The following is a 14,042-nucleotide window of genomic DNA, read 5'->3' on the forward strand; positions in this document are numbered from 1 at the left end:
TGAGTCTGCACGTAACCCCTAATCCCCCCTCAGCCCCCCTCCAGTGCTAGACATAACCCTAGAAAGAATCTGACCTGGTGCTGTAGGAAGATTGAAGGGGGAGGGGGAGGGGGGTGTCGAGCAAAAGAAGTCGCTCAGCACAATGCTTAACAGAAACGAGACTAAATAAAAATGCAGGCTACAGCCGCTTTGTCTTTGCCTGCTTGCCTTCATCACCAAGATACCTTTCTTTGTGAGCCTTGATCGTTAGTTTCCACGATTTAAATAATCAGTCACAAAGGAGCAGACAACTAGGTGTTGGAAGGCATAAAAGTTAATTATTTATTTTATTTTGCAGCCAAAAACGTTTCACCAATGTAGGAAGTGATTTTGGTGCTCGGTAGTACAAGCTCTCTTTTCTCCTAAATGCTTGTGAGAAATAAAAAACCTGGAGATGACAGTCTTTATTTCCGGGAGTAGACTTCAAAATACGTGCCAGAAATGGACAATTCGAGTGTCCTTTCTCCACATCAAATGCGAGCTGGAAGGGGGATTAAAAAACAACCACGTGGTAGATCTGGTTTTATACTTTGCAACCTCCAGCTCCATTTATGTTCTCTACCCTGCTCAGGGAAGATTAGCCTCTAGATGGATGTGTCTGAGGGATCACCTCAGGGGCAGATCTGCATGCAGAAACCGGTTTTTGCCATGGCTGGAAGAGAGCTATGACCTAGCAGAGCGCTCCATCCGAGCGGCTCCCCGAGCATAGCAGGAGCTGCTGAGCGCTCCTGCACAGGAAGCTTTGTGAAGGCAACAGCTTGGAAGGGGAAGCTCTTCAGATCTTTCCCCCTTCTTCTCCTCCTCCCTGGCCAGTGAGTGATTCAGTGTCCCAAACCTTACTTTTTGTTACCACCTTCCTCCTCTTAATCTCCTTCATCTTCAACACCTCCTCCTCTATCACTACCATCATCTCCTCCATCTGTCTGCCTCCTGGATCTCTCTCGTTTGCTTGCTTTCCCCCCCCTCCTCTTCCACCTCCCTCCCTCTCTTTCTTCTTGCCTTTTCCTCCTCTCTTCTCTTTTCTTTCTCTTTTTCCTCCTCTTCCCTTACACGTTGTTGTTGTTGTTAGAAAGGATTCTTGCACCCCCTGGTGCTCTTGCGTTTTGTGTGGTAGGAGAGGAGATTGTCTTCTTTCTCTCTCTCCCTCTGGTTGCTCATTATTCAGAGAGAGACACAGAGGGTGAGTGAGAGAGAGAGAGAGAGACGGATATCTCAGGTCATCTGCAGCTGCAGCAAACCAGTGAAGGAGAGAGAGGGAGAGGGAGAGAGAGGGGGGGAAAAGCAGGGAAAGATGGCGATCCTCCATTGCTGAGACCTGGCAAGGAGCACATGAGACTCACAAAACAACTTCCACAACAATAACAAGAAGAAGAGCTAGGCAGAGAGGAAGAGGAGAGGAGGCAGCAGCAAGAGCAGCAGTGCTGGGACGCTCCTGTAAGTTCTTGCAATTAAAACCCATCTCCGGTTTGGCATTGGAGAGATCATCTCTCGTGTGTGTGTGTATATATATACACACATATTTTGCTTGGTCTTCTCTGTCTTTCTTTCTTTCCACCACCCTCCTCTGAAATCCATTCATTCGGTCAACGGAGGAAGGAGGAAGAAAGAAAGGAAGAAAAAAAAAAAAAAGAGAAGAGCGGGGAGCGAGAGCGGGGTGTTTTGTTTGAGCGAGAAGTCTCTTGCATGGAGGAGGAGAAGAGGAGGAGGTGCTGGTGGTGGTGGTGGTGGTGGGAGGAGGAGGAAGGCGGTTAATTAATTTTTTGTTGTTGCATTAAGGGGGGGGGGGGATATGGGGAGATAAGTGAGATATCAGCCGAGCTTTCGGGGTGGGGGGTGCCCGAGAGGATATATGTATATATATGTGTGTGTGTGTGTGTGTGTGTGTGTGTGTGCATGGTCTGGATGGTGCTGTGCGTGTGGACTTGGATCAGAGACGGGAGAGACACGGAGGAGAGAAAAGCTCCGTGCTGGCACGACCCAAGCAATCGGGTGACCTCTTTCTTCCTTCCTTCCTTCCTTCCTTTCTTTTTTCTTCTTTCTTTCTTTCTTTCTTTCTTTCTTTCTTTCTTTCTTTCTTTCTTTCTTTCTTTCTTTCTTTCTTTCTTTCTTTCTTTCTTTCTTTCTTTCTTTCTTTCTTTCTTTCTTTCTTTCTTTCTTTCTCTTTCTTTTCTTTCTTTCTCCTCTTCTCTTCTTTCCTTCTTTCTCTCTTTCTCTCTTTCTCTCTCTCTTTCTCTACCTCTTTCTCTCTCTACCTCTCTTTCTCTCTCGTCTTTCTCTCCTTCTCTCTCTACCTCTCTTCCTCTCCTCTTTCTCCTCGTCTCCTCTCGCTGCCCTCCTCCTCGCCGCTGGTGAGGCTGGTCCCTCACCCCGGCGTTGGTGCCCCCACCGCGGCTCTCCTGGAGTTGGGATGTGGGGGTCCCCGGCGGCGTAGGGGCTGGGGGGCTGGTGGTGCCCGCAGGAGGTTGCTTGGAGGAGGACAGCGTTCAGCTGGAGAGCAGAAGCCATTACACACGCTTGTGCTCTCCTTTGAGCGAAAGAGAGCAAGAAGGGAAGAAAGGAAGGGGAAGGAGCCCACTTCTTCTTGCTCAGTTCCCCGATGTCCCTACCTTTAAACCAGGCGAGGGAGAAAGCGCTTTCTTTCCTGCCCCTTTCTCAACCACCCGGCGCAGCTTTCTCCCTATCTCTCCCCCTCTTTCCCTTTATCTCCCTGTCCTCCATTTGCAAGCTGTCTGCTTTGGTTCCAGTCCAGGCTCCACAACACAAAGCTTCTCCTCGCTCTCGCACACATGCACACACAGAGTCTACAGACTCTTTATGTCTTCTGGAGTAACCTTCTTCCCCCCCCCTCCCCCCCTCCTCTTAGTATTGTGGTTTCTATTCTCCACACAGATCCTCCTGGAGCTTCATGTAGTTGTGATCTGATAGGATTTCTCCCCCCTTCATCTCCCTCTTTTGGGGGAGAAAAAGGAAAAGTTTCATTCGTTTTTCTGGTGTTTGGAAGCAGAAAGACCTTCAAGTTTCAGTGCCTTCTGCTGCTGCTTTTGTGTGTGTGTGTCTGTGGGGGTCTGTTTGTCTCATGAAGCTGCTTGCATGTCTTAAGAGGAAGTGACTAGTTTGGCAGAGAGCTGTGATCTGAGTCAGGTAAGCCATGTCATGTTCTCTAGCTCCACCAGAAAATGGAGGAGAGAGAGAGTAGACAAAGCTGAGATGGAAGTGCTCCTAACATCGTGGATGTCTCTCCATGTTTGGAAGCTTTGCTGGCAGTAGCTGGCTTAATCATGATTTTTTCCCTTAAGGTTTCTTCAGTTTTTCAATGTACAACATTGTGATGGGTCTTCTCTCTGACTTCATGCTATCAGGAAATGAGGATTGGAGGAAATTGATCAGATTCTCCTTCACACAGAGAAACACATCCTCAGGCTTTTTGCTCTTATGCTTTCATGCGGAGGTCACCTTTCTAGATATTTTTCTTTGGTTAAAGACCACAGAATTTTGGAGGTTGATCAGTTGGCCAAAGAAATAGTGTATATATGCATATATTTATAGGTTTTTGAAAGCATTTGGAGGTAAGTGCATGCAGCTTGAGGCTGCTCAGGTTCTTCCAGAGAACGTCATGAAATGTCACTTTTTTTTTTTTTAGGTGATGATGGTGATGCCTCATTTTTTGGGATTTTTAACATCTGATTTTCAAGAGCATTCCTTCTTTTGGATGTAGTTTTAATTAGAGATGGAATATTTCTCCCCATGCGTTAGGTTGCATTAAAATGATACTGGCAAGCTTTTAGTAGGTTCCTCGGAGCATCATACCATACATAATTTCTCTTGGAAAAAACAAAACAGTTTTCACAGCTGTCTTTTTGGTGTATTAAAATATTTTTTTCTGAAAACTTACAGCAACATTCTTGTTATGATTTTAATGTCATTATGGAAACCTAAGATCTTTAAAGTGTGATAGCAGTTGAACAGGAATTTGTCTGCTTTTTTTTAACCCATCTTTTAATCTGGAATAATTTTGAGTAGTTTCAAACCAGGCCTCTCTCTTTTCCCACCAACCTGAGTTTGCACATCTGTTGAATAGTAGATTCAGTTCCTCAAAAAATTCAAACTACATGCTGAAATGCATGAGGGGGATACCAGAGTGCAGTGCTACTGAGCTTGAAGGCACAGCTCCATAGAAGGGTATCAGTAATGTTCATTCTTAGGTTACTCTGAAGGGTTTAAGAAGGAATGTGTTACATATGAGAGGTGTAAGTGACACGATAAGGGGACCAACAAAACTGAATCAGAACATGCTCCCAGATGTGCAAAAAGAATAGAAAGATTTGAGGATTGCAATGACTAGCAATAAACTTGAGACCCAGCTGCTGCAAGGTTAAAAACTGCCCTTATTTTTGCTATGGAAGAAATGGGTTAGTATGTAATCTAATATACTTGGGAAGGGTATTGCATTATCAACTGTGCATTTCTTCAGTTCTGAATGTTGATATGTCACCAGAGTTACTGAGATACTGTTGTTGTCTCCATCTTTCAAAGTGGGCCATGGAACATACCATTTCAGGTATCTTACAAAGTATAAAGGGAGGCTACATTTTGACAAAGTAAAGAAGGAGGTTAACTGTTTTTGTTTGTTTTTTTTTTTTTTTCCCTGAGGTGATGTTCTTTCATGCACTTTGCAATCCCTGCACAGGTCTAAATCAGCAGCCACTGAAGAAACTGAAAAAGTCCTCACTGACCTTTGCTTGTTTGTGTCAGATCCTAAATATCTCTCCCCTATATAAGAAGACTGTATGCAGTCTTCTTAGGTATCCATTTGTATTTCATAGTTCAGAATTGTGAACGTCCTCTTAATTCTTGAGAGGTCAATTCAGTGCTTGCACCACAATGTACCCTACTGATACACTGCTTTTGAACATGGCATGTGCAATCCAAGAACGAGTTTGAGATTTAAGCTGAGGATGTTTATGGGAGGGCCTCTTACCCCTCTCCTGTGGTGACAGACACTGTAGAAAACCAAATGTCATTGCAATAGTTTGAGTTAAAGTGAGAGTGGTGTTACTTCTGTGGGGGTTTCTTCACTCTGAGACTGAAAACCCTTTAGAGAATGATGTTCTTGTTAATGATGTTTCTTGTTGTAGTTCTGCCCACACAGGTTGAAGTTCACCTTGCTGTTAAAAATACGAGCAGAGAGACTTCTTTTATTTTTAAAAACAACCCAAAACTAGTGTTAAAAAAGCAAAACAGCTTTAAAAGGAGCTCTAGAAAGATAATTAATCTTAATTCATGAGATGTTGATGACCTGAATGTTTCTCATAATCAGGCACTAATTTCTTCATTCCGACAATGGCTTTCAATTGCTTTTGGTTTGTGGGCACCCAGAACTTTTTCATGGTGCAAGCTCTAACAGAAACTGCATTCATAGCTTATTCTTCAGTATACAAACTTGCTATTCTTAATCACTTTTCTCAACCCCATTAGACATAGCCTATGGACCACTGCTTTAAAAATGTTTAAACAATGATTTCATTTCCTTATACATTTTTACTAGGTTCATAATGGGTTACATTGTTGAGAAATCTAAAACATCATGTTTAGAATTTCCATAATTTAAAAAAAATATTTTGTTACAAGAGGAAAACTAAAAATATATTGTGTATACTCAGACTGTGAAGAATATGAGTACATAATCAGATGCTGGAAATGGAAAGTAGAACAACTGCAAGTAGAAGTGGAAAAAAAAGATTATCATTCCAATTCAGTAAAGTTTATAATAAATTCTTTAGTGTTATGAACTTTGACTTAAAGGAGGATTGACTTCTATGAACACATGAGTGATTGAAAAGAGAGTTGATAAGTAGATAAGTATTGGAGAAGAACTGTGTTCGACATAGCTGTTTGGACATTTGGCAGATGTTACTCTGGGCCTCAAGGAATGGACAAGTTTAATTTTAGCCTTAAAAAGGAAATGGGAAGAACTGAAGTCTTATAATAGTACAAGTTGCAGTTTGAAGAAGGTTACCTCAGAAAAGCTCAAAGATGTCTCTTGAAATTTGGAACCCCCAGAAACAAGTGTAAAAGTTCTCCTATGGAGTTTTCCTATTATTCCAAACCACATGGGTAGAGATATAAACTGAGATTGCACCACTTTGCTGTAAGACTTTCTCTGCATGGTGTTGTGGATAACTTCTTAAATTGAGCAGAAGAACACTGCTTTTAGTGAGAAACTACGGAAAAAGGACTTGAAAGTGTGAAACTTGTGAATAGCTGTGTAGTAGTCATTAACTAACATTGCTCTGTTATGAAGCTATCACTAAGCAAACTTAAGGACAAAACCTGTAGTATCCGAAATCCCCCAGTGAAATACTGAAAAGAGTAGTTTGAAGAAGCATTCTGTTAGAGGAAGGAGATCCTGTTTTGACAGATCAGGAAAGGTCTATGAAGGCCTTGTGTCTTTTCACGTATTTTGTTTCCTTTGTTATACTTCCAATCTATTGTAGTAGAAAAATAATGTAAATACTCTCTTCACAGATATTTCTCTGTCTTGAAATTAAATAATCTATTTTGTAAACTTGTTCTGGATGAAGACAATCTGCTGCTAGTGCCAGAACTGTATGATTTGCTTAACTTGGTACTTGATCAACATGTGATCAAATATGAACTTCTAATTGCTGGCTTCAGTAAAAGTGTTGAACTTCATCAATCTAAATGGTTACTTGCTTTTCAAGCAGTTGCTTTGTTCTAGAGTACTAAATAATCAAGGAATCTGTCCAAAAGTGTTTAATGGAATATGATATTGGCCCATAGGAGTTGAGCAGGAGGTCTGTGAAGTGTTAATTGAGGGAGGGGGGGAGAAATACCACCTTACTCTTCAGAGAGTGAGAATAATTTTGAATGGAAAAAAAAGGCATATGATGAGAATGAAGGCTGCTTAAACTAATCTGCTAACCTCTCAGAAAGAGGAACACAAATTGTTTAATCAAGAGGTGCTGGAGAAGGTGGTGTGATGCAAGTCTTCAGCTGCTGGCAGAGACACAGTTAACATTGTAAACGGTTGAACTTCAGCATGGCACTTCTCCAAATGAGTTGACTGTTGAAAATAAAATGTTCCAGAAGAACTGGGAGAACAGGAAAGAAGTTAAAATAGCATGGTTTGTATGCCAGTGCTGAAAGAAGGGGGGAGGAAGGGAGATAGCTCAACTTATGATAAAGGCTTTAGTAGAAGTTTCCAAATGAAGGGACTAGATTTAATAGAATGATGTCTTCCTTTGTGTCCTGAGTTTGGGGAGTGTTCTTTGGCTTTCAGCTTGTGTTTGGGAAGTTGAACACATAGGTAAATAAAAAGTCATGTGAGACTGTTTTGGTTTTTGTTCCATTTTATTCTTCTGACTGTAAAAACAATACCAAAGATCTAAAGTCTGCCCCTCATCTCTAGAGTTTTATGAAGCTGTGCCAGATGTTGCAGTACAAACACAACTCTGAAGGGGTTTGAAAGAGAGGTTTTGAGATGGGGAAAGGGGAGTCATTATTTCTGGTGTCTTATATGTGAAACACACTTATGTACAATTTTAATTTTTTTCTGGGTTCTCTTCAGCACTTAAGGAGTTGAAGATCTTGGTACAGTTGCTTTGTTCAGCTTAAGACAGCATGTGTTATTGCAGTAACTCAAAATATCCTTGCCTAATCACTACTTGAAGGAACTTTAAGCAGTGTTTGGAAAAGAGCCTTCCCTCATCATTGGTTGTGATTGCTTTGTAGTAATTTTTGAGACACACTGGTTATCGAAACATCAGTCCCAGATCTAGCAACAGTGTTATGCCTTTTATTTCCCCTTGATCTAAAAGTCTCTTAGTTTTTGATTAGTCTTTGTGATATAATTATGGATCTTCACAGCTGCTGTCTAGGTGGAATACAACAAGTTTTTGGCTTGGGCTAAAAGTGCCTTTTGGTTAGAAGGTGGTCTGCTCCCTTAAAAACCCCCATCAGTTTATGTTTATTTAGTAAGTTAAAGAAGATGGAAATGAGACATCTCGGGATGTGCAGTCATTGTTCTTGAGTGGAGTCAAATACAGCCTCTTTAAGAATGCATGTTTAATAATGTCAGCATAAAGAGCTGTAGGCACAGCATCAATGTCACGAGTGATTAGGAAGGACTTACTGAGAGTTTATCGGGGTAGCAATCATTACAAGGCCAGTGTGTTGAGGACAAATAATTCTGAGAAAACACTTGATCAGTGGACTACTTCTGTTATGTTTGAACTAGTTAAATTAAGAATTCAGTTGTTGAAGTGTGTCGCTTGTTACTTCATGGTGGAAGATAAAACAATCTAATTGGGATTATGCAAAAAATTGGGGAGTTATTTAATGCCTTTGGAAGAAGCAGCTAAGTGCTTGCATTGTGTGCCTGTGTTCTTCCTTATCCTTTCAATGCTGGGAATATGCAATTAATAACTTGCATAACATTATCTAAGTGGGTGGTCAGCACCACTGGACAGTGTGTTTGCAGCACTTGTTACAGGTACAGGCTCTATGTTGACCTGAGGAAGAAGTGAGATGTTCAGTTATGGCATTACTGTTGCTATTAAAAAGCTCTGGGAAGGGGCCTGAGAACCCCAGCTGCTGTTGTGGTGGAGGAAGTCAGGCCTTCAAAGGATACAAGGATTAGAGTGTCAGGAAAAGTAAATGGTAGCATCAGCACAAGTGGAAAATAGGCAGAGCTATTCAGCAAACAGAAAAGTAGGCTAAGGCATGCCATAATTATGTGTAGTGGAAACTTGCTGCTAATAGAGCAATTGCGTGGGGTAGAGGCAGGAGAATGATTTTTCAAGACAAAACAAAGCAGACATTGCAGAGAATGATATAGGAAGACTGAGGATTCAGTGTGCTCATGATATGTGAAAGAGAAGACTTTGTTTTGAAAGATGCTAAAAATGGAATCTTCTGATGTACATGCGGTCACTGTTTCCGTGGCCTTGTAGGACAATAGGGGCTTCTTTGCACTGCCCAAATGAGCAAACTCTTCCTTCCCGCTTGCTGCTCTTAAGGTTCAAATAGTGCTGCTTCAGGGTGGTATCAGTGGTTGTGGAAAGAAGGCATCACAGGATATTCCTTTTGGGAAGAAGTTGGGTTATACTGGATTGGACTGTTGTTGTGCAAATGGATTCAAAATACAATAGCTACTTATCACAGCAGCCAGGCAAACACATTCCTCCCACACGTTGTCCCTAGACATTGCTGGCAAAGAAAAGAACAGAATGAGGGAATGTGACACACAGAACCTGAGCTGTAGCAGCCTGTATTTTGAGTTTTCTCCTTATATATGACATAAACAGGGAAGCTAAGGGAAGACTACATGTGCTGGAAGATTTTTGTCCAGCATGAGTGTGACATGCACAGTGGTGCATTTACCTTTTGATGACTTTGACTAGCCGAAGACTTTAATTTAGTGTCTAGCTGGGAAAGGGATCATTAATAAAGGCCTTTCTGTGGTCCAAATGCCAGAATTCTGATGATGCTGAAAAGTGGTTTTTGCCTTTCTGCCTCGCTCTTCTTGATCTTAAATTGACAGCTCAAATAGATTCTAGGTCAGAAGTTCTAGAGCGATTGGTGAAGGTGGCTTACGTTGGTGGTGGTTGTTCTTTCCTTTTTTTTTTTTTTTTGGCCTCCCCAATGAAGTGGACACTCCAGTCTAGGCTAAACTTATGAGACAGCTTGGAGGAGTGCTGATCTTGAGGTGGATGCAGTGAATCAGGCCTGAGTGATCATCTCTAGTTGAACAACTGCTTCTGGAGAGAACTTAGAGAAGCCCCTGAATGTTTATTTTAACTCAAACTTGGATTCTTTAGTGTCACTCAGACTCAGAGCTAGATTTGTGGGTATGTGACTCTTTATAATGTGGTTTTAGGCCTCTCTGACCAAACACTAAGGACACCAAAGAATTAGTGTCCAGGCCTTGAAATCTTGCTCTTATTTAATTCCTTCAACCATATATCCTTCTACCCAGTAAAATAGGTGTAATTAGGATTTAAAAGGGCCGTTGGAAATTAAGACCTAGGTGCTGGATTCTGTTGCTGAAGGTATTGAAACAAACCAATATGTAGGGTAGAAAAAGAAAAATCTCCTTTTGGGAGTGGTTCTGGGGTGTGAGACTGGAGCAGACCTGCTCTGCTGTTTGCAAGCACTTAAGAGATGGGAACCAGAGTTACCTGTCTCTGTTTCTATGTCACTGCTGTTCTGTGACATAGATCATGTGTTCTCAGCTGTGTCACTGCTTGCAGTGAGTATGGAAGAAGAGACTAACTATATATATATATACAGTGTCTACTTAGTTTAGTTGGTAATGCAGCAAAGTTTGGAAAGCAATGGCCATAAGGAGTCACGTTGTTTACTTCTGTGTTGTGTGACAAGTGGTACTGTCAGAAAAATAAAAAATTTCAATATGAACAAATTTGGAATGACTTCTCTCCTTATTTGATTGGAAACTCTTATCTTGCATTTAAGTTTTTCCCTTGTCTACATCTGGATGGCTCTGGCTGCAGGATATAGGACCTCCAGCACTGGTGGGCTCTGAAACTGCTTTGTATCATGCTCAGCTAAATAACTTGACAAGTGTAAAAATGTTAATAAATGTCTGATGGAAAATTGAGAGCAGCCAGACAGCTCTCAGCCTGGTTAATTAGCTCTTGACTGCTGAATTGTTCCTGCCCTCTCATATGGCTGTGGCTTGCAGCCCTGCAAGAAAGGGTTTGGGTTCCTGGCCAGGAGGGCATCCCAAAAGTTGAATTCATGTAACTTGAAGTCAGTGTGGACTGGTTCCTTTTGGTCTAAATGACCTTTTTATCTTTGTTGGGGGAGGGCAGTGGGGAGAAAGCATATCAGCTTTCAGCTATGTCAGGTCATACAGAGGTCAAGTTCTCTTGTCTGTGATCAAGCATATGGTGTAAAACAGCCCAGTGTGTGATAGCACCAGGACCTGGGGAGAGGAGGACTTTATCAAGCCTTCTGGAGGTAAATATGACCGAAGGCCATGTTGTGAATTGGCATACACGATGGCTCTCAGTTTAGGGCTTGCAGGATTTCTGTATTTAACCCTTTCCTGGTGCTGGCTCTTGGTGTGTTTCCACCCTGGTAGGTTGAGAAGAAGCTGTTGTTTCTCAAGAGCGTGCAGATTTCTCCTGCCAGGTTATCTGTGCATGTGTGAGACCTTCTGAAATCCCTGGCTCCAAGGGCATAACTCCCTGGAGCTGCTGAAAGAGTGAGTCAATATATTTGGGTCTCCCAGCTGCATGAATAAATGAGTAAACCTGAATTATTTTTAAATGATCAGATTACAGAGGTGATAACATACTACAATGAATTTTCCATTCCATGCTCTCAACAAGTGTGCTGCTCTCCTTCCACTGTGAGAGAATACAAGATTTTAAGTATGTTGTTCTCCTAAGGAACCACATAAAAACTGCTGAGATTGCACTCAGAAAACGTCTTCCAGACCAAAAGCCTTGAGTCAGAAGTTGCTTAGCAAGATGACAGACAGGTTGACCAAAGGTTGCATGTGGTGTGCTCTTGCAAAATGAACATGAAATGCTTGTTGCCCTCCATGGTTCTTTAGTACTTCCACAGGTTCACCCATGTTACTTCAGTGGTGTGCAGGAATATAATTTGCTTGCTGATATTTTGGTCTTATCTCTGAAGATACTTATTTTAAGAATTCGTGACTACATAGGTTTGTTAATACTGTACTGTAATATCAGATGGGCTGCTGAGACCTCAAGGGGGTGAGGAATCTATTTTTAGTGTGTTTGAAGGGTAGATGATGTTTCAGGTTGTGGAATAACTTTCTGGGGGGCCTGTCACCATACACTAAAGTTTTGTATGTCATGGCAGTGGAGGCAAGTCATACGATGATGAGTTAGTAACTTAAATGGGCCATAAAAAAAAATCCTGCTCTTTGGGGAAATTTTAAAGATAGATGGAGCTAAAATGCCACACAGTCTGTTCTCATGCTTGTTTTCCTTGATGTGCTGAAGACATCTGATCCTCTTTTCAGGTGAAATATGCAGTCTGCTTATGAGTTGAAAGCAATGCCTGTTGACATCCACATTGGAGGGTTATTCGTGTCTGAGTAAGAATTTTAGTAATGGGTGACCTAAAGAGTGTTTTAGTTGCCCAAGTGTTGTGAAGAAGGTGGTTTGTGAACTCCTTCCCCATGAGAAATGTCTCATTTGGGAAGTTGGATAATAGCAGTGCTGTCCTATTTAAACATATTTGACACCCCAGCCTGCAGAGATTTGGAGCTTTAGATTGAGAAGACTGCCTCAGACAAATGCATGCGTGTAGCAATCTGAACAGTGAATCCAACCTTGCTTTGGAAACACTGCACTGTAGTGGTAGCCATGAAGAACAAATTTTAATGATTTATTATGGTTAGATTTTATGTGGATTGGCTTCCTATTTTCTTTGGAAGGCAGTAAAACTGCAACTTCTACAGGATTCTTCATACATTCCTGGGATTTTGTTTTATGTGCAGGCATGTACATTTTATTTATTTATTTAATAAATCCTCACTGCCACTGTTAGGAACAAAGACTTTTTAATAGGTCAGACCTCAGCTACCATTGCATTTTCTTGTTACTCTAGTACATTTGGCAGGTAAGAGAAGATGGGGGCTAAAGCCCTTATACTGTAAAAGCTTATTCATGTGAATAGTCGCTGTGATCTGATTTTGAATTTCACTGCAGCTACTCATGTGAGTAAACATTTGAAGATCAAATCCTTAGCTGTGTGGACTAATTCTTGTGGAGTTTTCAGTGAGGCGTTTGGAAATTACATCTTGAATAGAATATGCCCTCAGCTTTCAACAACTACCACCTACATACATGAGATGTTCATTTGTGGTTGCATGTTTGGGCATGGTTGTAGCTGATTTGCAACAGCCAACGGGAGCTTATGCATCCGACAATTCTTTCACTTTCCTTCATGTGCTCCTTTTCTTTCATTCTCACTCTTTATACTTTGACAGGGGAAGCATGTATGTTATAATTACTCAACTTTGACTTCAGTGAATGCTGGCATGTCCCTGAAATATGATTTCATATGTTTGTGGATGTTCTAGTGAGAACATACATGTTGCTGTGCTTCCTGTAGATGATACTCATGCATTCTGGAGTCCCATCACTAACTGTGGTGTTTTTGGAAGCCATCGTTTTTCACAGGGTTTTTTTTTTTTTTTTGATTAAGAGATTGGTTTGGATAGATACTAATACGGTAGTTGCCTGTTCAAGACAGGTGTTTTGGATCAGGGAAAGTGCAGCCTAGGCCCTTTTATAATGACAGGAGTGCATACCTTTGCATATGTGTGCATAACACAAGTTGCTATCCATGTGGTTCATACTGCTATGGTAGTTCATCTGGCAGATCATTTAAATATTTACTCCAAAAGATCTTGTTCTCTGTTGGTGTGAAGCAGCATTTCCAGTTATTTTTAGGTCATTTTCATCTTAGCAACCCTGCTGGAGATAAACCAGACACAAATGCTGTAAACTGTCCCTACATTTTGGTAGAAATTAATAAAATAAAGTTTAATGTTTTGGTCCCAAGGGGAGAACAGACCATATGGTTAACAGAAGGTTAGGCCAAGTAATACAGTGCTGAGAGTGCTACAAACCAACCTAGAATATCTGGTAGTGTGTCCAGTTGCTGCATGTATTAAGCATTGAAATGGTGCTTTCAGATCTGCAGAGCCAGCAGTTCTGTTACCACTGCTGTGACGCAGGAGATAATTCTGTTGGGCAAGCATCAGCATGGGGGTGGATCTACAGTGCAGGATGTGTAATGTCAACATGAAGCATGGGAGCTGGCAGTAAGAAGGAAAGCAGCCATTTCATGCCAGTGCAGGAAGCCTAAATAGATTTTTCCCTCTGCATCTTGTCCTTTTGTGCTGCTTTCATACTTGGTATTAAATGATTACCTTCTGCTTTGTCATCTGAAAACTTCAGCCCAGCAGGGTTTAA

General features: G+C 41.5%; 1 protein-coding gene across 8 annotated transcripts in view; it reads left to right on the forward strand.

The window, feature by feature from the left end:
• Positions 1-675: 675 nt before the first annotated feature.
• ZNF462 (zinc finger protein 462) overlaps positions 676-14,042 on the forward strand; it is a 95,323-nt gene continuing 81,956 nt past the window's right edge. For 4 of the 8 annotated variants that reach the window (XM_074855110.1, XM_074855116.1, XM_074855114.1 and 1 more), the window contains exon 1: positions 1,097-1,473. The gene's annotated coding sequence lies outside the window, so the exon portion shown is untranslated. Of the gene's footprint in view, positions 852-1,092; positions 1,474-14,042 lie in introns of those variants that run through there. The other 4 variants (XM_074855111.1, XM_074855121.1, XM_074855120.1 and 1 more) reach the window with 4 other exon arrangements.

The sequence above is a fragment of the Strix uralensis genome, chromosome Z, assembly GCF_047716275.1.
Source record: "Strix uralensis isolate ZFMK-TIS-50842 chromosome Z, bStrUra1, whole genome shotgun sequence".
NCBI lineage: Eukaryota > Metazoa > Chordata > Aves > Strigiformes > Strigidae > Strix > Strix uralensis.